Consider the following 25,854-nt stretch of genomic DNA (forward strand, 5'->3'; position numbering starts at 1 on the left):
GAGCCGCCTATTCCTATGGGCTGCTTGGTAGCAAAGCTTTGTAAAAGACCACCAAAGTGTAGAGCAATAGAGGTGTTAGGATAAAAATATTAAGAAATAGTTGCATTAATTGATACAACACTTTTTACTGAAAAAGTATTCGTGTTAGGCATGAACTTTTTTTTTTTAATTTTCAATTAAATAAATGTTGTAATATGTTCTTCACACTTTATTTAAAACAAATATTTACTTTTACTTAAGTACTGTAACCAAGTACTTTGAACAACACTACTAGCACTTTTGCTTAAATTAATTTGAAAAGAGAGTGATATTAATATATTGAACAGTGTTTGTTGAGATTCCTTTGTCATGAGTTAGAAGATCTAAGAATAATAGATAAGGTTTTATGGCATTTGATGTCTAATTAGGGTGACCAACTGTCAGCCATGAATTTAAGGGAGATTTAGTTGCCCAAATGTTTAGCAATGTGGTGTTATTCTAGCAATTGTTAATGGAATTGATTTTAAATAAATTAATTTACATTATATATGATATACAGCCATGTCACAATCCTCTGTAATAAAAGCCTAAGTGCACATGCAACGGCGTGATCCCTGCCTCCATGATGTGTGCCTCCGTGGCTGTGTGTTTGTGGTGCACGCGGTAGTTTGAGCAGCAGCAGTAATAGGTGACGGCGAGAGCAACGGCAGGAGAGTTCACCGCTGAGACCAATGGCAGGAGGGTGTCTTTCAGCCTGGACAAGGCAGACAGGGTGCGGATGCTGCGAGGCGTCTGGCTGCTACTGCTGCACAGGGAAGTGGAGAGGGAGAGGGAAAGGGGTCTGCTTTGGGGGGAGGGGTATGCTGGGGGGCAGGCAGCAATCTTAGTTTGATCTGGGGGGGGGGAGACAGAAGGGGGCCACAGAGAGACAGGCAGGCATGGCGCAACAGAGAGAGACAGGGGGCCAGGGAAAGAGAGACAGAAAGATTGACAGAAAGAAAGACAGACAGAGGGCCAGGGAGAGACACAGACAAAAAAAAAATGACAGACAGGGGGCCAGAGAGACAGACAGACAGCGGCCAAAGAGAGAGACAAAGAAAAAAAGATGGACAGATAGCAGCCAAGGAGAGAGAAAGACAGACAGACAGACAGACGGGGGACCAGGGAGAGACACAGAAAGAATTACAGACAGCGGCCAAAGAAAAAAAGACAGACAGAAAGTGGCCAAGGAAAGAGAGAGAGAGAGAAAGAAAGACAGACACATCTATTCTAGCACCCGTTAATGTAACAGGCTTAAGGACTAGTATAGAATAAAAATGTACAAATTGGCATGTCCGCTGATGCTGCAAAACTAAGCCTGGAGGATCCCAGAAATTTATTTTTTTAGCTCATTAGCACTCTAATAAGGGAGAGTTGGTGTGTCTAATATTCCTCGTCTGTGTTTTAAAATCGTAGGTTCAAATCCACCAAGCTGAGGGCCCACTTTTTTTTGAAACTGCTCTCAACTCTTTAACTCCCCCTCACTGCTGTCAGATACCTATACCCACTATAACCTCCCTAACTCTGAAATGTCCTGTCTAAATTTGATTGTAAGCTCTTCAGAGCAGGGACTGTCTATTGTACGTTAAAATGTACAGCACTGCCTAGGCCTTTCAGCGCTATAGAAATAATAAACAGTAGCAGTAGGTCATACGAGTTAAAAACTGCATTCAGATGTGGTTTTTTTTTTTTTTTTAAATGGAATAATGTGCGATAAAGAAAACCGATGATCCTGGAATTGGATAATTTAGCAATTGTAGCACCCAACGTTAAACCATGTCCTCAATCTCAAAGTATTCCTCCTATGGCAGCATAACGCCCCGCCCAGCACACGCCCTCCAACTGTCTCCGGCTCTCGCCTTATGAGCACGAAGCTCCCCCCCCCCCCCCCCCTCCCAGCTCAGCAACCGTCACGACGTTTCCCCTGCGGGCGGCATCCGTTTGGCGTCACTCCGCTCAGAGCCCATTGGCGGCTCGCCGTCAGTTGACCGACGTGGTGACGTTTAGCGCCGAGCCGTCGGGTAGGAGAGGGAAGGAAGAGGTGGGGAATCAAAATATCGCAATATGGCGTTGTACTTTAAGGTTGGAGTTGGACCCCGGCTCCCGTAGAGCGCGGGGACGCGGGCAGCAGCGGGTTGGGCTTCTCTGCGGCGTTGGCACCAGGTAAGGGCTGGCTGCGGCCTTCGAGAGACTGGATGGCGATGGGCTTGGGTCAGGCCGAATCCCGGTGGTTGGACTTTAGTTTTCTTTAGGGTGATTCCGGTGGTGTTTTCTGGGCCTTGTTAGTTGCTTTCTTTCCCAGTGCCTCCAGGAGCTGAGCCTTTTCTCTTTAATGTCTGTTTCTTGCTCACCAGGAGGCGAAGCTATTAAAAACGTAATATTTCCCGAAAGAATTACAGAGTAAGGAGGAGGCAGTTAATCACATTCTGAACCTGCTCTCCGCAGTCTCGAATTTAACCCCCGCAGGGGCTGAGAAATGATGCCGGGCATTTGAAATAGGTCCCACGACAGGGCATGAGAAGAGGCTGTAACGCAGAAACATGTTTGTTGAAGAACCAGGATGTACCATAATTCTCTTAACAAAATTGAGGCGCGAATTTCCTCTCGTTTCGCTGGACGTGTAAGTTTCTCACCTTGATTCGTCACTTTTCTACCAAATATCGCAGTTGTCTAACTACTTTATTGTGCACGGGTAAAGTTAACTGGTAACCAGTGGAGAACAGCTTATGTCGGGTTTAAAAAAAAAAATCATTTTCTACATTCTTTCTAACCATTAAGGGCCTTATATATGTCTTTAAATGTAGTACTGTTTTTATCTGTGCCATTTAGAATAGGAAAATGTTATTCTGCCCACAACCTTTTCTATGAGAAAACAATTGTTTTAAATTAATTTTTAGTCTAGGTGAGTCTTAAATATTATCTATCAATATATAGTTTCTGTGTTTCTAACATTCTTAGAGGCATATTCAATGTGGTCGGCAAGGTTATATAATAAGATTTAAAACAAACTGTTGAAAATATTTTTTCACACTATTTACTTAATATATATAAATAAAACTAAAACCAAAGGAAATAAGGTAATATTCCTTTTTTATTGGACTAACTTAATGAATTTTATGATGAGCTTTTGAAGGTAAACCCTTCTTCAGATCAGAAATAAATGTTGACAAATATCAGTAAGGAAATCATGAAAGCATAATTTCACAGGAAGAGGAAGGGTTGGGTGGGTGAGCAGAAGACAGATATGACAAAGCAGTTTAACATTTTTAAGTCCTGTCTGGTAGGTGACAATATATTTTAGAATTTTAATTTCAAAGGTTTTAGGTTCTTGGAATGTCTTAAAGTTCCCTTTAGTATTCTTTCCATAAAATCAATGGTGCAGTAGTCAGTTTTTCCAAAGTGTTGTCCTATTGAGGTGACATCCTGGTTGATATTGGTATTGGTATGATATCTATGTAAGCTGGTATCTATGTAAGCTGGTCTTTAGCATTTGGCTTGTTTCACCAATGTGTAATTAAACTTTCATTGCCAGAGAATGTGGTGAAATTAGCATTGTTTAAAAAAGGTTTGGATAATTTTCTAAAAGAGAAGGGAAAATCATTGCTTATTCCTAGAATAAGCAGTATAAAGTATGTTTTTGGTACTTGGGACCTGGGGTTAGTCATGGTTGGAAATAAGATAATGGGCTTGATTGATCTTCAGTCTGTCCCTGTATGGCAATTCTTATGTTTTTATGTATCTACAGTACTGCTTTTCCACAGGATCTGGCTTTTTCCGTTTATTAATTTAACTTTGGTTCCTTTTTAAATTGCAGAATGGTGTATGTAACAATCGTCTCACTCACTCAGTCTTTGGGCACCAGCTAGCTCTTTGGGGGCTCAGTCACCTGACATAGTCGCTTACTTAATTGAACAAATTCAAAATTCAATCTGGAGACGGTAGTGCGGCTGGCGGTTTAGCTTGCAGTATTATGCGCGTTAAACTGCTAGCGCGCCTTTGTAAAAGGTGCCCTAAGTGTCTCTAGTTAAATTTCTACATTTTTTCATCAAGACTATATTTCATAAAATTAAATAAGGTCAAAATATATTTATGAAAAAAAAATTCTACATATTTTTCAGTACAAGACAATTACAGCCTTGTATGGAAAATAGTTACATTGGATAATAAGAAAATGTAATTAAGAACATAAGCAGTGCCTCCGCCGGGTCAGACCATAGGTCCATCCTGCCCGGCAGTCCGCTCCCGCGGCGGCCCAAACAGGTCACGACCTGTCTGAATCACCAGAAGGGGCTCCCTTGCCACCTTGGTTTCTCATTGAAGTCCTATCTTCCCATTGTAGTCCTAACCCTCCGGTCTTGCACATGCACAACCTGTTGGGTTTCTATACTTATTACCTGGTTAGCTTTCTATACCTGTGTTACATCCCAGCACCTCTCTCAGTATCCCACGATCCCTTTATCCCTCAGGAATCCATCCAATCCCTGTTTGAATCCCTGTACCGTACTCTGCCTGATCACTTCCTCCGGTAGCGCATTCCAAGTGTCCACGACCCTCTGGGTGAAAAAAAACTTCCTTGCATTTGTTTTGAACCTATCTCCCTTCAGTTTCTCCGAATGCCCCCTCGTACTTGTTGTCCCCTTCAGTCTGAAGAATCTGTCCCTATCCACCCTCTCTATGCCCCTCATGATCTTGAAGGTCTCTATCATATCTCCTCTGAGCCTCCTTTTTTCCAGAGAGAAGAGCCCCAGCCTATCCAACCTCTCGGCGTATGGGCAGTGTTCCAGCCCTTTTACCAGTTTCGTTGCTCTCCTTTGGACTCTCTCAAGTACCGCCATTGAGATGTGGCAACCAATACTGAACGCAGTATTCCAGATGTGGACGCACCATCGCTCGATACAATGGCATGATGACTTCCCGCGTCCTGGTTGTTATGCCCCTCTTTATGATGCCCAGCATCCTGTTGGCTTTTTTTGAGGCTGCTGCGCACTGTGCAGATGGCTTCAGTGATGCATTCACCAGCACACCCAAGTCTCTCTCAAGTCTGCTGTCTCCCAACAATGCCCCCCCCAATTTGTAGTTGAACAACGGGTTCTTTTTCCCTATATGCATGACCTTGCATTTTTCCACGTTAAAGCGCATTTGCCATTTGTTTGCCCAGTCTTCCAGCTTGTCCAGGTCCCTTTGCAGGTCCTCACACTCCTCCCTGGACCTAACTCTACCGCACAGTTTGGTATCGTCTGCAAATTTTATAACCTCGCACTTTGCCTCCTTTTCCAGGTCATTGATAAATATGTTGAAGAGTAACGGCCCCAGCACCGATCCCTGTGGCACACCGCTCATGACTCCCCGCCAGTCAGAATATTGGCCCTTCACTCCGACCCTCTGCAGTCTACCCGACAACCAGTGCTTGATCCATCTGTGCACATCCCCTCCCACCCCGTGGTTCCACAGCTTCCTAAGCAGCCTTTCATGTGGCACCTTGTCGAAAGCCTTTTGAAAATCGAGGTAAATGATGTCTATGGGTTCCCCATTGTCCACCCGACTGCTTATTCCCTCAAAGAAGTACAGAAGGTTCGTTAGGCACGACCTTCCCTTACAGAATCCGTGCTGGCTTGTTCTCAGTAGGCCATTCCTCTCGATGTGCTCGCAAATGCCGTCCTTGATCATAGCTTCCACCATCTTCCCTATAATTGAAGTCAGGCTCACCGGCCTGTAGTTCCCGGGGTCACCCCTCGATCCCTTCTTGAAGATAGGTGTGACATTCGCCAATTTCCAGTCCTCTGGTACCTCACCAGTTTTCAAGGATAGGTTGCAAACATGCTGGATTGTGCCCGCTATTTCTTGTCTTAGTTCCTTCAGAACCCTTGGGTGGATCCCGTCCGGGCCCGGTGATTTACCGCATTTTAACCTGTCTATCTGTTTGAGGACATCCTCCTTACTTACCTCTATGTGCTCCAATTTTTCGGCCTGTTCCCCACTCATGAGCTCCTCTGAGTCCGGTATATTAGATGTGTCTTCGCTCGTGAAAACCGACGAGAAGAACGTGTTCAACCTCTCAGCTACCTCTTTATCCTCCTTAATCACTCCCTTCCTATCCCCATCGTCCAACGGCCCCACCTCCTCTCTCGCTGGTCGCTTCCCCTTTACGTAACTGAAGAATGCCTTGAAGTTTTTTGCCTCCCTGGCCAGCCCCTCTTCGTATTCCCCTTTCGCTTTTCTAACCTCTTGGTGGCATTCCTTTTGGCATTTCCTGTGCGCCTGGTGATTTTCCTCCGTTGGGTCCTTTTTCCATCTCCGGAAAGATACTTTTTTGTCATTTATTGCCCTCTTTACTTCAGTTGACATCCAAACCGGGTCCTTTGATCGTTTGTTCTTGCAGCCTTTCCTGAAACTGGGGACGTACATTCTTTGTGCTTCCTGCAGGGTGTCCCTGAATAGGGTCCAGGCGGTTCCCACAGTCTCCATCCTAAAGATGTTTCTGAGCTTCCTCCCCACCATTTCCCTCATAGCAACATAGTTCCCTTTCTTGAAGTTGAGCGCAGTTGTTGCGGTCCTCCTTACTATGGGTGTCCCCCTTTCTAATGTGAATCTGATCGCGTTGTGATCACTGTTGCCTAGTGGTCCTCCCACTTCTACCCCTCTTGCAGGCCCCCCTAATCCGTTTAGGATGAGGTCAAGAGTAGCACCCCCTCGTGTCGGTTCTTTGACTAGTTGCTCCATGAAGCAGTCCCTCACAGCTTCTACAAATCCTGTTTCCCTAGTGCAGTTGGAGTGACCCGTACTCCAGTCTATTCCTGGGTAGTTGAAGTCCCCCATCACTGTTACACTTCCAGTCCTGCATTCCTGTCTCAATTCCGCTTCCAAGTCATGTCCAACTCCTTCTGGCGTACCAGGTGGGCGATAGTACAGCCCCAGTTTTATGCCTGCACCCTTGTTTCCCGGCAATTTGACCCATAGCGATTCCAGCCCCTCTGCCTTCGTTGCCATATCCATCCCGACCGAGTGGATAGAGTCCTTTATATATAGTGCTATGCCTCCCCCCTTCTTGTGGGTCCTGTCCCTCCTGTAGAGCTTGTACCCCGACAGCGCCACATCCCATTGATTTTCATCTGTCCACCAGGTTTCTGCAATTCCAATTATATCTAGGTCCTCCCCCTTGGCCACGACTTCTAGTTCACCCATCTTGGCCATGAGGCTTCTTGCATTTGCGTATAAGCACCGTAGGTCCCGTATATTTCCTATATTTACCTCTTCCGTCAAACCCTTAAGAATAGGAGAATTCAACAGCAAATCAAGAGAAGAATTCAAAAACTGAAATTGATAGTGTGATAGATATACTATTCTTGAACTGAACCAAACCTGTGGGTAGTCAGTCTATTCCCATGAGAATTCTTGTTGAGAACCTCATTATCATTCTTTTGCTCTGCCTCCCATCTCTCTGGTCGGTCCTCCAATTCCTCAGTTATCTCTCTGTAAGCGAGATGGTAGGAGCCTGTCTTTTCAGCTTGTGTTTATTTTTCCATTAAATTTGTTTTTTTTGCTTACTGTTTGCGAGGCTTTTGGTGTTGCAAAGGATCCCAATCTTGGGACATCTATTTTTGTGGGAAAGCACAAACTCTTAAGGTTGGAGATGTGCATCCAAGGGGCAGACTGCCTTGCAGTGCACCCACTTGGACAGCTTGTACTAACAGCCCAGGAACTCGGGGACTGGTCCCTTGGGAGCAAAGCTTGCCTCAGGTTCTGTCCACAGTGGGCTTGAATGCATGTTGAGTAGCTCCGTGATTGTTTTTCCAGGATCGGGGCCAACTGCTTTGCTTCACCCGAAAGTGCATGCAAGGTTCTGGTGGGGGTTGTGGTGGGTGGTTGTTGAGCTGGAGAGTCTGAAAAGACAAGCAGTCTGGATTCCAGGCTTGTTTAAGGCAGAAATTCTCCCTGTAAGCTGTTTGCAGCTTCATCACAAGCAGCCCCCAGCACACAACATGGCACAGTGAGTAACAGGCTGACAGTCTTTTTAATACAAAATCAGTGGGGGTGTCGTTAAAGTTTATTTTTTTTTAGAGGGGATTCTGGGGTTAGTGCCAGGGTCCCCCACCCCTAAAATTCCCAAATTGCTAGTTTCTGGACCTCAGTGTTGCTCCCTCAGGCCATCTTGGATTTTCCGATTTGAAAACAAAAGCCTTTATCTGCTTCAAAACACCCTTGATTTTACTCAAAAACAGGTATGATGGACTCCAGTCCAGGATATCTTGGATTTGTGCCAAATTTTCGCTGGAGGCTTCCTGACTGCTGTAATTTTAAATCTTTGGGCAGCCAGCAGCTGCAGTGAGGAATGCCAGCTGCCATGAGCCTAGCCCAGAAGTCTTCATTCTGTAGCGAATTCCTGTCCCTGCGTAGGTGGGACGCTGCAGATTGAGACAGCAGCAGACTTACCTCATTGCAGCTGCCCGAAGATTTAAAATTATAGTGGCCGGGGAGGAGGTAGGTGGGGGAGATGAGAGAGCCATAACTGACTCTTCTGACCTCCAACCGCCAATTTTTTGGGGAGGACATGGTCCTGCCCCCCTTTAGTTCTGATGCCTATGCTTCCCACATAGCTCATAAGGGTGAACTGCTTTCCTCAGAGTCCAGCTGCTCTCACTCTCTTCAGGCTGCCGGCAGCATTCTGTCCTACATGTGACCAGCGGCTAACCTGTAAGCCTTTCCTCCGACGCGTTCCCTTGCTGGTTTTAATTAATCTGTTGTAAAGCGAATGGCTTGCAGAGAGGTGAGCTACTGAAATGTGGGCGATTCCTGCAAGACAGGGAATTATGAATCATAGCTGCTAAAAAAAAAAAATAGCCTAGATTCCAGTTCCTATCATTTCCATATAGTTTGGGAAGAGAACGTGACACATTTAGGCATATCAGAAAGATACTTGTGATGAGTTGGAACAAAGATTTTTAATAAAAGGATGAGATCATGGGATGGATGAACAAACTCAGAATGAATTACTTATCTGTCCTGTTCTAGTGAATCATCAGAATCAGAAAGTTTCTGTACTACTTTTCAGTACAGAATGTTATCATTCCAGGCAGCCAAACTGAACACATGGCTTGTAAAACCCATTCTCGAGGCCACTTCTTACGCCGACTTCAGAAAATCACTGAAGACCCGTCTCTTTAACAAATCCTAATCCCCATTCTTGTCTAATCCCCCTCAGCTATCCTCATCCCATCCCCAATTCTCTTGATTTTAGATTAACTCATCCTTCTTCCCATTTGTAAAGGTATTCCACCCAAATTGTTTTCCCCTGTACCCCAATCTCTGACTAGATACTTCCTTTGATTCAAACCATCTTGGCTCTCTTCCATTTGCAATTTTGTGTCCCAGGAAGTACTTTTCTGTTCTCCTTTCATCTCATACACTCATTGTATGTATCTTGCTGTAAATATCTCTTACTGTTGTAAACATCTCTTACTTCTTATTGTAAACATATCTTACTCTCATTGTATATGTCTTGTTGTAAACCGCTTTGAACTTATGGTATAGCGGTATATAAGAAATAAAATTATTATTATTACTGCTATCTTTCCATCTTGGGACATTAAGGTTAACAAAGCTATTAATTTGTGCTCTGTAGCTTTGCTTGAAAATCTGCTGGTGTTCTTGAATTCTAAATTTGTTTTTCTTAAATTTTCTTAAATTTGTTTTTCTTTTGCTTTAGAGTAGGGCTTTGCAGCCTATGTTAGCAGTGGGTTATCTGAACAGATTTCCAGGACATCCGCAATAACTACAAGAGCTAAATTGCATATATTATAGCCATTCTGTTACATCCTTTCTGGATTCCATACACTAGATGTTCAGTTCCAACCTGTAATCTGGGAGTTGCAGAAATCCAACACTTTTATCCCAGGACAAGCAGGCAGCATATTCCCACACATGGGTGACGTCACCGATGGAGCCCCGCAGCGGACAGCCTCGAAAGCAAACTTGCTTGAAGATCTCGAACTTTCGAGCACTGCACCGCGCCTGCGCGCGTGCCTTCCCGCCCGAACTAGGGGGCGCATCTCCTGAGAGGATCCTCAGTTCGTTCATTTCCGCGGAGACAAGAAGACACGTTCTCTTGCTCTGCAGCATTTGCCTTCTCATCACCGCGGCTGTTTCTTTTTATTTTAAAAGTCGGTCACTGTGCTTATTTCCTAATCCTTTCTTTTTCTTTTCTAAAAAAAAAAAAAAAAAAAAGATATATTGTTTTTCTTTTTCTGTTCGGCCGTCGAGCTTTGGGCCTAGGCCTAGGCTCCTTCGTTCGACACGGACTTTATTTTTTCCATGTCCCGGCCTCTTACCGGGTTTAAACGTTGTCGACAGTGTAATCGGGTGATTTCTGTCACCGATCCTCACTGCCGTTGTTTACAGTGCTTGGGTTCTTCTCATTCTCCAGAAGATTGTCATCGCTGCTTCACACTTACTCCTCGAGCCTTTCGACGACGTTGTGCTCAATTTTTTCAACTTTTCGGCATGGAGCAATCTTCGGACCCGGCCTCGACCGTAGCGGCTGCTCCGGTCTCGAAGGCTTCGACTCCGACGACATCGACACCTGTGGTCTCGAAGGCCTCGACCCAGGCTCCGGCTGGAGTTTCGGTCTCGAAGGCCTCGACCTATTCTACCTCAGTTACCTCGAAGACGACTCCATCCACGAAGTCTTCTACGGGGGGTAAGTCTCCGAGTTCTCTTTCAGGTGCCGTATCCAAGAAGCCACCAGAGTCCTCGGCACGTCCTCCTTCGAAGCGTACCTCCAAGATAAGGGAATACTCACCTTCGAGGTCGCCCTCTTTGGAGCGTACTGCTGCACCTACGAGGTCAGAATCTTCTGTCTCGGTGCCGATGCTAGAGGACATGTTGAAATCTATACTCACAACTCAGATTTCCTCCTTGGTAGCTCAATTGGTCCCGTCCTCGACCTTGCCTCGGACTGATCAGCCTGTCACTCAACCAGAGCTTCCAGTCTCCCGAGGCCGATCCCGGACACCGAAGAACATTTCTTCATCAGAGTCTTCTCCGGGCTCACCTCCTCCGAAGCATCGATCGAAGCATTCAAGACCTGTTCCTTCTAAGCTTCGGAGGGAGTCTTCGAATTTGGATACCGAGGCTTCTTTACCTTGTTCTTCGAAGTCAAAGTCGAAGCATGGATCTCGACGAGCCTCGACTCGAAGCCCTTCTCGATCCAGAACACCGTCGAAGCCAGTCCGTCGAGACAGTCCTACACATACCTCGACTGTAACTCGTACACCTGTTACTTCTCCTTCCAGGAGTTTGAAAAGAAAGCATTCTCTTACTCCAACTCACAGTGCAGCTTCTTCGGTCACTCTGCGTCTGGAATCAGACCTTTCACCATATTCTAGAGAGGCTTCTCCATCCTATTCAGTTCAGCATAAATCACGCAGTGGTTCTCCTGAGGAAACATCTGATCCAAAATCAGTTTCTTTTGCCAAATTTATCTTTGACATGGGCCAAGCTCTCAAGATAGACCTTCATTCAGACTCAAAATATACTCCTGAGTACTTAGCGGATATGGAGCTTCCCCATCCTCCAAAAGAGTCACTCAGATTACCTATGACTCCTGTTCTACAGCAGACCTTCACTCGCAATATGGAAACTCCTTATTCTATAACTGCTATCCCATCCAAATTAGAATCTCGTTATAGAACGGTCCCATGTAAAGGGTATGAAAAGTCTCAACTTTCTCATCAATCTCTAGTTGTAGAATCATCATTGAAGAAAGCTCATCCCTCCAAAATCTATGCTTCGGTTCCTCCTGGTAGGGAAGGCCGTACCATGGATAAGTTTGGACGTCGTTTATACCAGAATTCTATGATGGCAAATAGAGTTCTTAATTATAATTACATATTTACGTCCTACTTCAACCATTTTTTAAAGATTTTATCTTCATTCTACCCGGACATATCTACCAATCGCCTATCAGAATTTAAAAATATCCTTAAGACTCTTTCTCAGTTGAGACTTTTCATGCTACAAGCTTCCTATGATGCCTTTGAACTCTTGTCTAGAGTGTCGGCATTTGCAGTAGCCATGCGTAGATTAGCATGGTTACGGATAGTGGACATGGATCCTAACCTTCAGGATAGATTGGCTAATCTTCCTTGTCAAGGAAATGAATTATTCGATGACTCTATTGAGGCAGCTACAAAGCGTCTTTCAGAACATGAGCGCTCTTTTGCTTCCCTCATTCGTCCAAAACCTAAACCTGTACCAACTAGAGGTTTCAAACAAACTCCACGTCGCTATCCGCAGAAAACAACTCCTGCTTTTTCTAGACCTCCTGCTCGTCGGCCTCCTCCACAACAACGACAACAAAAGTCTCAGACCCCTGCTGCCACCAAGCCTGCTCAGTCTTTTTGACAATCTCGACCTGAGCATTCAAATTTCTCTGTTTCCAAATTCTCCCCTCCCCATAGGGGGTCGCCTGTCCACATTTTATCATCAATGGGAGTTCATAACATCAGATCTCTGGGTACTTACCATCATACGGGAGGGATACTCTCTTCGACTCCTTCAGGTGCCTCCAGATCGCCATCCAAGAGAGTGTCTTTCAAATCAGTCGCATCTTCCTCTTCTTCTTCAAGAAGCTCGAACTCTTCTTCTTCTGCGAGCAGTGGAGGAAGTTCCTCTCTCCCAACGGAACTCGGGATTTTACTCCCGTTATTTTCTAGTTCCCAAAAAGACGGGGGATTTGCGACCGATTTTGGATCTCAGAGCTCTCAACAAATATCTAAATATCTAGTCAAAGAGAAATTTCGAATGCTCACTCTGCCAACTCTATATTCTTTGATGGATCAAGGGGATTGGATGTGCTCCCTCGATCTCAAAGAGGCCTATACTCATATCCCTATTCATCCAGCATTTCGCAAGTACCTCAGATTCCAAGTAGGAAATCTCCATCTTCAGTACAGGGTCCTCCCCTTCGGACTGGCTTCTTCTCCCAGAGTTTTCACAAAATGCCTTGTGGTTGTAGCTGCAGCTCTTCGCAACCAGGGTCTCCAAGTATTTCCATACCTAGACGACTGGCTCATCAAGGCTCCCTCTCTTTCAGGGGTTATTGCAGCGACCCAACAGACTATTCTTTTTCTACAAAGTCTGGGATTTCACATCAATTTTCCCAAATCTCAGCTGACTCCTTCTCAGTCTCTCCAGTTCATAGGAGCAACTCTGGACACCATCAATCTGAGAGCATACCTCCCACAACCACGTCAGGAGGCTCTCCTTCAAATTTCCCATCAATTCTTCCAACTTTCCACTGTTCCAGCAAGGAAAATGATGGTTCTGCTCGGTCACATGGCTTCTACAGTTCATGTGGTTCCTTTTGCCAGACTTCACCTTCGCATTCCTCAAAGGACACTGGCATCTCAATGGCAACAATCAGTGGATCCTCCGGCTCGACTAATTTCCATCACTCCTTCATTAAAGAAGTCTCTCCGTTGGTGGATGCTCTCTTTGAATCTTTCAAGAGGTTTACTGTTTTACCCTCTTCCTCGTCAGAAGGTCCTCACAACCGACTCGTCAATGTACGCATGGGGAGCCCATGTGGACGGTCTTTGCACTCAAGGGCTCTGGACCCAAGCAGACCGGAAGTGTCCTATAAATCTGTTGGAACTCAGAGCGATATTCTATGTTCTCAAAGCTTTTCAGCATCTACTTCACGACATGGTGATCCTAGTACGTACCGACAATCAAGTAGCCATGTATTATGTGAACAAACAGGGAGGGACGGGATCTCATTCCCTCTGTCAAGAGGCTCTGAAATTGTGGCAGTGGGCGATTCTTCACAACATCTTCCTCAGAGCAGTTTATATTCAGGGTCAACACAACTGTTTGGCGGACAAATTGAGTCGTCTTCTACAACCTCACGAATGGACACTCAATTCTCCTACTCTTCGCCAAATTTTTGCTCGTTGGGGGACTCCGCAGATAGATCTGTTTGCGTCACCTCTCAACTTCAAACTGCCTCAATTTTGCTCCCGCATCTATACTCCTCAACATCTCGAAGCGGATGCGTTTCTACTGGACTGGAGGAATCAGTTCCTTTATGCTTTTCCTCCGTTTCCTCTGATTCTCAAGACTCTGGTCAAGTTAAAATCAGATCATGCCACCATGATTCTGATAGCTCCTCGGTGGCCCAGGCAACCTTGGTTCTCCCTTCTACTTCAACTCAGCACCAGGGAGCCTCTACTTCTACCAATATTTCCTTCTCTACTCACGCAGAATCAAGGATCTTTGCTTCATCCCAATCTACAGTCTCTACATTTGACAGCTTGGTACCTTTCTCTATAACAGACTTTTCTCAATTCTCTCCGTCTGTGCAAGATATTTTACTTGCTTCCAGAAAACCATCAACTAGACAATGTTATGGTCAAAAGTGGACAAGATTCTCTGCTTGGTGTTCTACACATAATTTACCACCCAGATCTGCTTCCTTGACATCAATTCTGGACTATTTACTTCATTTATCACAATCTGGACTTCAGACTACATCTATTCGAGTCCACCTCAGTGCTATAGCTGCTTTTCATCAGCCTTTGGATGGAAAATCCCTTTCTGCACACCCTATGATTTCTCGTTTTATGAAAGGACTTCTCAATCTCCATCCTCCTCTTAAACCACCTCCTGTGGTTTGGGATCTCAATGTTGTTTTAGCTCAACTTATGAAATCTCCTTTTGAACCACTTGACAAAGCTCATCTCAAGTATCTCACTTGGAAAGCTGTGTTCCTGATCGCCCTCACTTCCGCTCGTCGTGTCAGTGAGTTACAAGCGCTAGTGGCTGATCCACCTTTCACAGTTTTTCACCATGACAAGGTTGTTCTCCGTACTCATCCTAAATTCTTGCCTAAAGTTGTTTCAGAATTTCATATCAATCAGTCTATTGTTTTGCCTGTATTTTTTCCAAAGCCTCATTCTCACCCAGGAGAGGCGGCTCTTCATACCTTGGACTGTAAACGTGCTTTGGCTTTTTACCTGCAACGCACTCAGCTTCACAGAACGTCTCCTCAACTTTTCATATCTTTTGATCCGAACAGGTTGGGTCGTCCTATATCGAAGCGTACCATCTCCAACTGGATGGCTGCTTGCATTTCTTTTTGCTATGCTCAGGCTGGTCTTCCTCTGCAAGGTCGAGTGACGGGCCACAAAGTTAGAGCTATGGCGGCATCTGTAGCTTTCCTCCGATCAACTCCTATTGAGGAAATCTGCAAGGCTGCCACTTGGTCCTTGGTTCATACTTTCACCTCTCATTATTGTCTGGATACCTTATCCAGGAGGGATGGCCATTTTGGCCAATCTGTTTTGCAAAATCTTTTTTCATAATATGCCAACTTCCCTCCTTCCCTTCTATTTAGCTTGGAGGTCACCCATGTGTGGGAATATGCTGCCTGCTTGTCCTGGGATAAAGCACAGTTACTTACCGTAACAGTTGTTATCCAGGGACAGCAGGCAGATATTCCCACAACCCTCCCACCTCCCCTGGTTGGCTTCTTGGCTAGGTATCTGAACTGAGGATCCTCTCAGGAGATGCGCCCCCTAGTTCGGGCGGGAAGGCACGCGCGCAGGCGCGGTGCAGTGCTCGAAAGTTCGAGATCTTCAAGCAAGTTTGCTTTCGAAGCTGTCCGCTGCGGGGCTCCGTCGGTGACGTCACCCATGTGTGGGAATATCTGCCTGCTGTCCCTGGATAACAACTGTTACGGTAAGTAACTGTGCTTTCTGTGCACATGTTCCTCCACCTTAGACTGGAGGAGTGTGTGGCGCAGTGGTTTGATCTACAGCCTCAGCACCCTGGGGTTGTGGGTTCAAACCCTGAGCTGCTCCTTGTGACCCTAGGCAAGTCATTTAATCCTCCATAGCCCCAGGTACGTTAGATAGATTGTGAGCCCACCGGGACAGATGACCTATCTAGATATTTTGGCCCTTAGTGCATCTATCTTTTTTTTTTTTTTGCCATTTTCAAATATGAAAAATGCCTGAGTACCTGATTGTAAAAACCGCTTAGATAACCTTGATAGGCGGTATATAAAATCCTAATAAAAACGTAAAAAAAAAACTTAATAAAACTAGAAACATATCCCGTTTCTTTTTCTGCAAGCAATTCGTGCCGAAATCTTTTGCAGTTGCTCTGCTTCAAGTTCATTTTCTTCAGTGGCCTCAGTGCCTTGAGACCCCTTCCGGTGGTCCCCTGTCTGAGGAGAGGATGCAGTCCCACGGAACTGGACTACTGCTTCACAGAGAAACTGGTAAATCTGTGGAGCCAGTCTGCTGTGTGCCACCTTCTTTGACTCAGGGTTCTTCCCCCTAGGATTGGTCTTCATGCACTGTACTTTGGGCTGGATAGATAAGTAGCCCAGAGTTTGGGAGTAACATATTTGTATACCTGATTATCCCAGGACAAGCAGGCAGCATATTCTTAACGCATGGGTGACGTCACCGACGGAGCCCCGATACGGACACTTTTAACTAGAAAGTTCTAGTTGGCCGCACCGCGCATGCGTGAGTGCCTTCCCGCCCGACGGAGGAGTGCGTGGTCCCCAGTTTCTTCATTTCCGCGGAGCGAAGAAGACGCATGTGTTTTCAACGGCCGTTGAAAAATCAGTTTCTGCCTTCCCGCTCGCGTAATTTTTCATTTTTTTTTTCTCTATTTTCCTTTCGGGTTACTTCTCTTTTATTTTCAAAAAAACAAAACAACTCATCGAGTTTTCTTTATTTTTTCAGGCCGGCCCCGGCGGGGCCTGTTGCCACCATACAGGCCTCCATCTTCGATTTTGCGGAGGCCGTGTTTCCCTTCATGCCCCCTCAGCCGAGCTTTAAGAAGTGCCAGCGGTGTGCACGCCCGATCTCTCTCACCGACCCGCATAATTGGTGCCTGCAGTGCTTGGGTCCGGATCATCGGGCTGACACCTGCACCCGCTGTGCTACTCTTAAAAAGCGTACATTGAAAAATAGGCAGATCCAGCAAAATATTCTTTTCGGTTCCGGATCTGTCATGGAACCTGCCGCGACGTCGACGGCACCTAAAAAAGTCGGCACCGACTACTTCGACGCCACCGGATCCTTCTTCAGGGTCGCTGGCCCCAGGTAAGCCGGCTAAGAAGCATTCCACTTCGTGGAGCGGCACCTATGGTACCGAAGAAGAAAAAAGCGTTACCGGTGCCTCCCTTGGACGACCGCATCGCGGCCATACTCCAAGCCCAATTGCACGAGCAGCTGCAGCAGCAACTCCACCACCTGTTGCCGGCGATGTTGGCCCCACACCCTCCGGTACCGGACCGGTCCGAGCCTCGCACGATCCCATCGGTGTCGACCCCCTCGGTACCGCTTAACACTTCCATGCCAGTGCTCTCGGCTGAACCACACCGTTCCCAACCTACGGTGCAGGCCCGCTCTGATACCGACCCTTCCCGGTACCCGGAACGGCACCGGTCTTCCTCTCCCGGTACCGCCTCGGTACGCTCCGGCAAGTCTCTCTCCAAGACCCGCCATGCCGAGCCCTCCATACCGATGTCCCGCCGTGCGCACCCTGACATCAGGGACCCGGACTTATGGGAAGAATCCCCGCACGGTACTGAGGAAGATGCTTCGTCGACAGACGAGGAACCCTCGGTGGCTGATACCGGTTCAAAACCCGAACAGTCCTCTTTTACCAAATTCCTCAGGGAGATGTCGACAGCTCTTTCCATTCCCTTAGAGTCCGACTCTAAAAAGTCCCAGGCTTTTCTCGATGCCCTAGACTTTGAGCAACCTCCCAAGGAATTTCTTAAGTTACCCGTCCATGACATCCTACGGGAAACTTTTTACAAAAACTGGGAGAACCCCCTCACTGTCCCCGGGGCCCCTTGCAAACTGGATAGCTTGTACCGGGTCATTCCGATCCCAGGGTTTGACAAGCCTCAATTGCCCCATGAATCTCTCCTGGTGGAGTCCACCTTAAAGAAAACTCAGGGCTCCAGTGTCTATGCCTCCACCCCTCCTGGCAGAGAGGGGAAAACTATGGATAAGATTGGCAAGCGCCTTTTCCAGAATGCGATGCTGGCCAACAGGGCAAATAATTACACCTTTCACTTCTCCTTCTACATGAAGCATCTGGTGCAACAACTCTCCTCCTTACAAAAATACATCCCTGAACGTAAGGTCCCCCTCTTCCAACAGCAAATTTCCAGTCTGCTCCAACTCCGGAAATTCATGATACGCTCCATTTATGACTCGTTTGAGCTGACCTCTCGAGCATCTGCCATGGTTGTTGCCATGCGGCATCTGGCCTGGCTGAGGGTTTCTGACCTCGACATCAACCATCAAGACCGCCTGGCTAACGCACCTTGTCTTGGTGATGAACTCTTCGGGGAGTCCCTGGACTCAACAACCCAGAAACTCTCAGCACACGAGACCAGGTGGGATACTCTGGTGAAACCTAAAAAGAAGACTCCGCCTGCTCGCCCCTACAGACAGCAGTCTTCCTACCAGCGCAGGTTCTCGGCCAGACCTCTCAACCCGCCACCACAGCAACCTCGCCGACCTCGTCACCAGCATCAAACTCAGTCTCGCTCCCAGTCTCACCAACCTGCCAAGCCTCTCCCTCCGTCAAAACCATCTCAACCCTTTTGATTCTTTTCTCCAGGGCAAGGCCAGACTCCCACCATCATTGCCTCTTCCTCAACCTATCGGAGGACGCCTCCAACTTTTCCACAGCCGTTGGGAGGTCATCACCAGTGCAAGGCCAGCCGAAGGGAGACTGTAGGAGCTGTGCCTAGTCCTGAGCACATGGTAGCAGAATTCTGAGCACATGGCAGAACAGTGAGCGGAGAGTGTGCTAGCAGGAAGAAGCAGAGAGAGGAGCAGAGAAGGCGGTGCTAGCAGGGGAAGAGGCGAGAGCTAACTCCGCCCACCCCTGACATCACCAGCCAAACTCCCCCCATAAAAGGGGACAAGCCAATGGCGCGCAGCCGTTCGGCGCGCGGCGAAGGCGCGCGGCAAAGGCGCTCGCCTTAGCGAGAGCACCTTTGCGAAGAGCCTTAAGAAGAGCCAAACTACATAAGACAACGATACCTTAGGGCAACAAGCGGACCTCTCAAACACACTATCCCTTCACCCTAATCGTACAGGCTCTCATACTAACTCACAGACAGCAACCCTCTCAGACATCTCAAACTCTCAGTCTCTCAGACACCCTTATCTTTCAAGCATTAGATACCCCAATCTTCTAACTTTCAAAATCTCACACCTGCTCACAGCCAGATTTTTCTAATTTTCCTAATTCTCTTCCTTACTGACAGGCAGACCTCAATTACAACTCAGCAATGGCAGGGAGGACAAGAAGCGCGAAGTCTACAATCAAGACCAGTATTCCAGTCGCTATGGGGATCCAGGAAGCGACCACGGACTGCGTGCAGAAGGAGGAAGACCCAGGACGGTGGACAGAGGTCTCTGTGCAGACCGAGACCATCCCCCAGCGCTACACTACAGTCTCTACACAGACAGAGGAGGCTGCGCAGCTGGTTGGAGATCTCATGCAGGAACTAAGGAGCCTCAGGGAGGAGGTGATACGCCTGAGAAGCATCCGAGAGGACGAGGCCTACATTGACGGAGTCGTCCAGGAGCTGTCCCAAATCACCGAGCAGGCCCATGACAAGTCCATCCTCGAGACACCCAAATCGTCAGCTTTGAAACTAACAATTGGGATACAGGAAATGGCTAGCGGCACTGACTCCTGGCAGCTGGTGACCTCCTCCACAGACAAACATAGGAGACCCCCCCCCCCCCCCCCCCCCCGTTTTCAATCTCTTCATCTTCTCCTTCTTCTTACAAACAGGACAGCTATACATCAACCCCTCAACTCGTCCTGCGGAACAGATTCCAGATTCTTCAGGAAGGAACTGCCGATGAGGAACAGGAGCAGGCCCAACACCCAGCTCCATCTCCAGGGACAACTGACCGGCTCTCCCCAAAGAAGCGCAGAGTAATAGTCATCGGGGATTCCATGCTGAGGGGCACCGAGGGACCAATTTGCAGACCGGATATGCAATCTAGGGAGGTCTGCTGTCTGCCTGGAGCCAGGATACGAAATGTCACCGCCAGTCTGGATAGACTACTCACGCCCCGAGACCACTTTCCTATGCTTCTTGTCCACATAGGAACCAACGACACTGCCAGGAACACACCGGAGACCATCACCAGAGACTTTGGAGCACTGGGTGAGAGGCTGAAGCAGACAGGAGCGCAGGTGGTTTTCTCATCGATCCTCCCAGTTAGAGGCAAGGGAAGAGCCAGAGATGAACGTATCCTGAGGACGAACGAGTGGCTACAAGGATGGTGCTGGGATATGAACTTCGGATTCCTAAACCATGGGGAAGCGCTACAAGGACTTCAGGGACCAGACGGACTCCATCTGACCAGTAGGGGTAAGAACGTCTTCGGACACCGACTAGCCCGCCTGCTTCACAGGGCTTTAAACTAGGTAAGTCGGGGGAGGGTACCCATTCACATATTAGTGCAGAAAGGAATTATCCTGATGAGGTAAGTCGAAACTCCGCTTCCATGTCCAAGGTAAGTACCCACATTGCAAACAGTTCTTTGGGAGTCACACCGACTCGGGTAGGATACGCCTCACAGGGACTTAGCAAACACAAGATATGGAGGGCCATGTATGTCAATGCACACAGTTTAGGTAACAAAATTCTAGAATTGGAGGCTGAAATAAGGAATGCCGACCTAGATGTGGTGGCAATATCTGAAACTTGGTTCACGGACTCACATGGGTGGGATATGGCTATACAGGGCTACAATCTACTTCGTCAGGACAGAGAGGGCAGGTTAGGAGGGGGGTAGCTCTATACATTAAAGAGGACATCAAAACCACCAGGATCACAGATGTCAAGTACACCGGGGAGTCCCTCTGGGTAAACCTGGCAAGAGGCAGAGAAAAATGCCTGTATCTAGGTGTGGTTTACAGACCCCCAAGACAACTGGAAGACATGGACGCAGAATTAATTGAAGACATGGAGAATATCACTCTACGAGGAGAAGCTGTACTGCTAGGGGACTTCAATATGCCTGATGCAGACTGGAACTCATTTTCAGCGACAACCAGCGGTAGCAGGAGGCTCTTAACCTCCATAAAGGGAGCACGTCTCAAACAAATGGTAACGGAGCCCACTAGGGCCCAGGCGATCCTCGACCTGGTACTCACCAACGGGGAAAGCGTTTCAGAGGTCTCAGTAGGAGATACGCTAGCCTCCAGCGACCACAATATAGTATGGTTCAACCTTAGGAAAGGCTTCCCTAGATCAAACACGAAAACAAAGGTACTCAATTTCTGGGGCACAGACTTCGCACACATGGGAGATTTCGTCCATCAGACGCTGCAGGACCAAGCGGAGACCGATGATGTAGAAGCTAAGTGGTTAACACTGAAATCAACCATACATGAAGCAACTAGCCGCTTCATAAAATCAGTAAATAAACGACAAAGAAACAATAAACCCCAATGGTTCACCGCGGAGATCTCGCACCTCATTAAGGAGAAGAAAAAAGCGTTTCTCTCCTACAAGCGCACGGAGAAAAGAGAGGCAAAAGTAGAATATAGGACCAGGTCTACAGCGGTCAAAATGGCAGTTAGGGAGGCAAAACTTCGAGTGGAAGAAATTCTGGCAAAAAACATTAAAAAGGGGGACAAATCCTTCTTCAGGTATATTAGTGACAGAAAAAGGAACACATGCGGGATAGTACGCCTTAGAAGACCAGACGGAAGTTACGTGGAAGCAGATTCCGATAAAGCCGAACTACTGAATGAATACTTCTGCTCAGTCTTCACCTGTGAGGCACCGGGACACGGTCCCCAGTTGAAGGCAACACAAAGCACAGAAGACCCGTTTCAGAATTTTGAGTTCACACCAGGTGAAGTTTACAATGAACTGGCAAGACTCAAGGTGAACAAAGCCATGGGACCAGACAATTTGCACCCAAGAACGCTCAGAGAATTGAGCGATGTCCTGGCGAAACCGTTGGCTGAGCTATTCAATCTCTCCCTAAGTAAGGGGAAAGTTCCCCTGGACTGGAAATTAGCTAATGTCGTTCCTCTGCATAAAAAGGGTTGCAGGGCAGAGGCTGCGAATTATAGACCGGTGAGTCTCGCATCAATAGTGTGCAAACTCATGGAAACACTAATTAAAAGCAAATTGGACACGATCTTGAATGAAGGGAATCTTCGGGATCCCAGTCAGCATGGATTCACCAAGGGTAGGTCCTGCCAATCCAATCTCATCAGCTTCTTTGGCTGGGTAACAAGAAAGTTGGACTTGGGAGAGTCTTTGGACGTCGTGTACCTGGACTTCAGTAAAGGTTTTGACAGTGTCCCACACCGCAGGCTGCTAAGCAAGATGGAATCGATGGGGTTAGGAGAGACACTAACTGCATGGGTCAATGATTGGCTGAGTGGCAGACTTCAGAGGGTGGTGGTTAATGGTACCCTCTCTAAAACATCGGAGGTGACCAGTGGAGTGCCGCAGGGCTCGGTCCTGGGTCCACTCCTTTTCAACATATTCATAGGGGATCTGACTCAAGGGCTTCAAGGTAAAATAACACTATTCGCCGATGACGCCAAACTATGTAATATAGTAAGTGAATGCAGTTTACAGAATTATATGGCGCAGGACCTGCTTACATTGGAAAGTTGGTCCTCAACCTGGCAGCTAGGTTTCAATGCTAAGAAATGTAAGGTCATGCACCTCGGAAGCGGAAATCCATGCAGGACCTACTTCTTGAACGGAGAAACTTTAACTAGGACTTCAGCAGAACGAGATTTAGGAGTAATCATCAGTGCAGACATGGAAACTGCCAATCAAGTGGAGAAGGCTTCATCTAAGGCAAGGCAGATATTGGGTTGTATCAATAGAAGTTTCGTCAGCCGAAAGCCTGAAGTCATAATGCCGTTGTACAGGGCCATGGTGAGATCTCATCTGGAGTACTGTGTGCAATTCTGGAGGCCACATTACAGTAAAGATGTGCGCAGAATTGAATCGGTTCAACGGACGGCCACCAGGATGATCTCGGGGCTCAAGGGTCTCTCGTACAAAGAGAGACTGAACAAATTGCAGCTCTACACTCTTGAGGAACGTAGGAAGAGGGGAGACATGATCGAAACATTTAAGTACCTCACGGGACGTGTCGAAGTGGAAGATGATATTTTCTTTCTCAAGGGACCCTCGGCCACAAGAGGGCACTCGCTCAAACTCAGGGGCGGAAAATTTCATTGCGAAACCAGAAAGTATTTCTTCACAGAGAGAGTGGTTGATCATTGGAACAAGCTTCCAGTGCAGGTGATCGAGGCAGACAGCGTGCCAGACTTTAAGACTAAATGGGATACCCATGTGGGGTCCCTACGAGGGTCAAGATAAGGAAATCGGGTCATTAGGGCATAGACAGGGGGTGGGTAATCAGAGTGGGCAGACTTGATGGGCTGTAGCCCTTTTCTGCCGTCATCTTCTATGTTTCTATGTTTCACATCAGACCAGTGGGTCCTCAACATCGTTCGCCACGGCTACTCTCTCAACTTTCAGACTCTTCCACCAGACAGTCCTCCCAAAGAATCTGCTTTCCACTCCTCCCTCCTCCTGAGGGAGGTCCACTCCCTCCTTCTTCTCATCGCTATCGAAGAGGTACCTCAGACCAAAGGGGTCAGGGATTCTATTCCCGCTACTTCCTGGTTCCCAAGAAGACAGGAGGCCTCCGTCCCATCCTCGATCTCCGGGACCTCAACAAGTGTCTGGTCAAGGAAAAGTTTAGAATGCTCTCCCTTGCCACGCTTTACCCTCTTCTCTCTCAACATGACTGGCTATGTTCCCTAGACCTCAAAGAGGCCTACACTCACATTCCAATCCATCTGACTTCACGTCGCTACCTCCGATTTCAGATACAGCACCGCCACTATCAGTACAAAGTGCTACCCTTTGGCCTCGCATCATCGCCCAGGGTGTTCACCAAGTGCCTTATTGTGGTGGCGGCCTTTCTCAGGTCTCACAACCTCCAGGTGTTCCCCTACTTGGACGATTGGTTGGTGAAAGCACCTACGTCTCCACTTGTGCTACAAGCCACTCAGCACACCATCTCCTTCCTCCATCTCCTGGGGTTCGAGATCAACTACCCCAAGTCGCATCTGCTTCCCACACAGCGACTTCAGTTCATTGGAGCCGTTCTCGACACCACCCTGATGAGGGCGTTTCTCCCCTCCGACCGCCAACGGATCCTGCTCCACCTCTGCCGTCAGGTGCTCCTTCATCACTCCATTCCAGCTCGGCAGATGATGGTCCTCCTGGACCACATGGCCTCGACGGTCCATGTGCTTCCTCTGGCGCGACTCCACCTCAGGACACCTCAGTGGACTCTAGCCAACCAATGGTCACAGACCACGGATCCTCTTTCTCATCCCATCTCTGTGACATCGTCTCTTCAGCAATCTCTTCAATGGTGGTTGAACTCCTCCAATCTTTCCAGGGGTCTACTCTTTCATCTACCCCCTCACTCCATGATCATAACCACAGATGCTTCCCCCTATGCATGGAGAGCTCACCTGGGAGATCTTCGCACCCAGGGACTCTGGACCCATCAGGAGCGTCAACATCACATCAATTTCCTGGAACTCAGGGCCATGTTCTATGCTCTCAAGGCCTTCCAGCACCTTCTCTATCCTCTGGTTCTTCTCCTGTGCACAGACAACCAAGTCGCCATGTACTACATAAACAAGCAAGGTGGCACCGGATCTCCCCTCCTCTCTCAGGAGGCCATCCGCATCTGGACCTGGGCCACGGCCCACAATCTCTTCCTCAAGGCGGTCTATATCCAGGGCGAACAGAACTCCCTTGCCGACAATCTCAGCCGCATCCTTCAACCTCACGAGTGGACTCTGAATCCTCCCACACTCCGCTCCATCTTCGCTCGGTGGGGCACTCCTCAGGTGGACCTCTTTGCAGCTCCTCACAACCATCAGCTGCCCCATTTTTGTTCCAGACTCTTCTCTCCTCATCGTCTGGCCCCAGATGCATTCCTGCTCAACTGGACGGATCGGTTCCTCTATGCCATTCCTCCACTGCCTCTGATGTTGTGGACGTTATTCAAACTCCGCAGGGACAGACCAACCATGATTCTCATCTTCCCTTGGTGGCCTCGCCAACACTGGTTCTCCCTCCTGCTCCAGCTCAGCTCCAGAGAACCCATTCCTCTCCCTGTGTTTCCTACTCTACTTACACAGCAGCATCAGTCTCTACTGCATCCCAATCTGTCCTCGCTCCACCTGACAGCTTGGTTTCTGTCGGGCTGACCTCTCCGGACAATCTGTCTCAGCCTGTCCGTCGTATTTTGAATGCTTCCAGGAAACAGGCCACCCTCCAATGTTACCATCAGGAGTGGACCCGGTTCTCCTCTTGGTGTCTACTACATCACCACGATCCCACCTCATTGGCGGTGGAAACTGTACTAGACTATTTGCTCTCTCTGTCAGACGCTGGCCTCAAGTCTACCTCAATCAGAGTCCACCTCAGTGCCATCACTGCGTTTCATGAGCCTATCCTTGGAAAACCGCTCACGGCTCATCCCCTGGTTTCCCGGTTCATGAGAGGCCTCTTCAATGTCAAACCACCTCTGAAGCCTCCTCCAGTCGTCTGGGACCTGAATGTGGTTTTATCCGCCCTCATGAAACCTCCTTTTGAGCCTCTTGCCACAAATTCGCTCAAATTTCTTACGTGGAAGGTGCTTTTCCTCATTGCCATCACCTCTGCCAGAAGGGTTAGTGAGCTGCATGCACTGGTTG

The 25,854-nt window shown here is 47.7% G+C and overlaps 1 protein-coding gene across 4 annotated transcripts in view; it reads left to right on the forward strand.

The window, feature by feature from the left end:
* Positions 1-25,854, forward strand: part of UBAP1 (ubiquitin associated protein 1) — a 154,750-nt gene that overhangs the window by 13,939 nt on the left and 114,957 nt on the right. The window contains exon 1 of one of the 4 annotated variants that reach the window (XM_033935387.1): positions 1,923-2,181. The exons of 1 other annotated variant lie outside the window; for it this stretch is intronic. The gene's annotated coding sequence lies outside the window, so the exon portion shown is untranslated. Of the gene's footprint in view, positions 1-1,922; positions 2,182-2,261; positions 2,639-25,854 lie in introns of those variants that run through there. 2 more of the 4 variants (XM_033935415.1, XM_033935396.1) reach the window with 2 other exon arrangements.

Source organism: Geotrypetes seraphini, chromosome 1 (genome assembly GCF_902459505.1).
Source record: "Geotrypetes seraphini chromosome 1, aGeoSer1.1, whole genome shotgun sequence".
Taxonomy (NCBI): domain Eukaryota; kingdom Metazoa; phylum Chordata; class Amphibia; order Gymnophiona; family Dermophiidae; genus Geotrypetes; species Geotrypetes seraphini.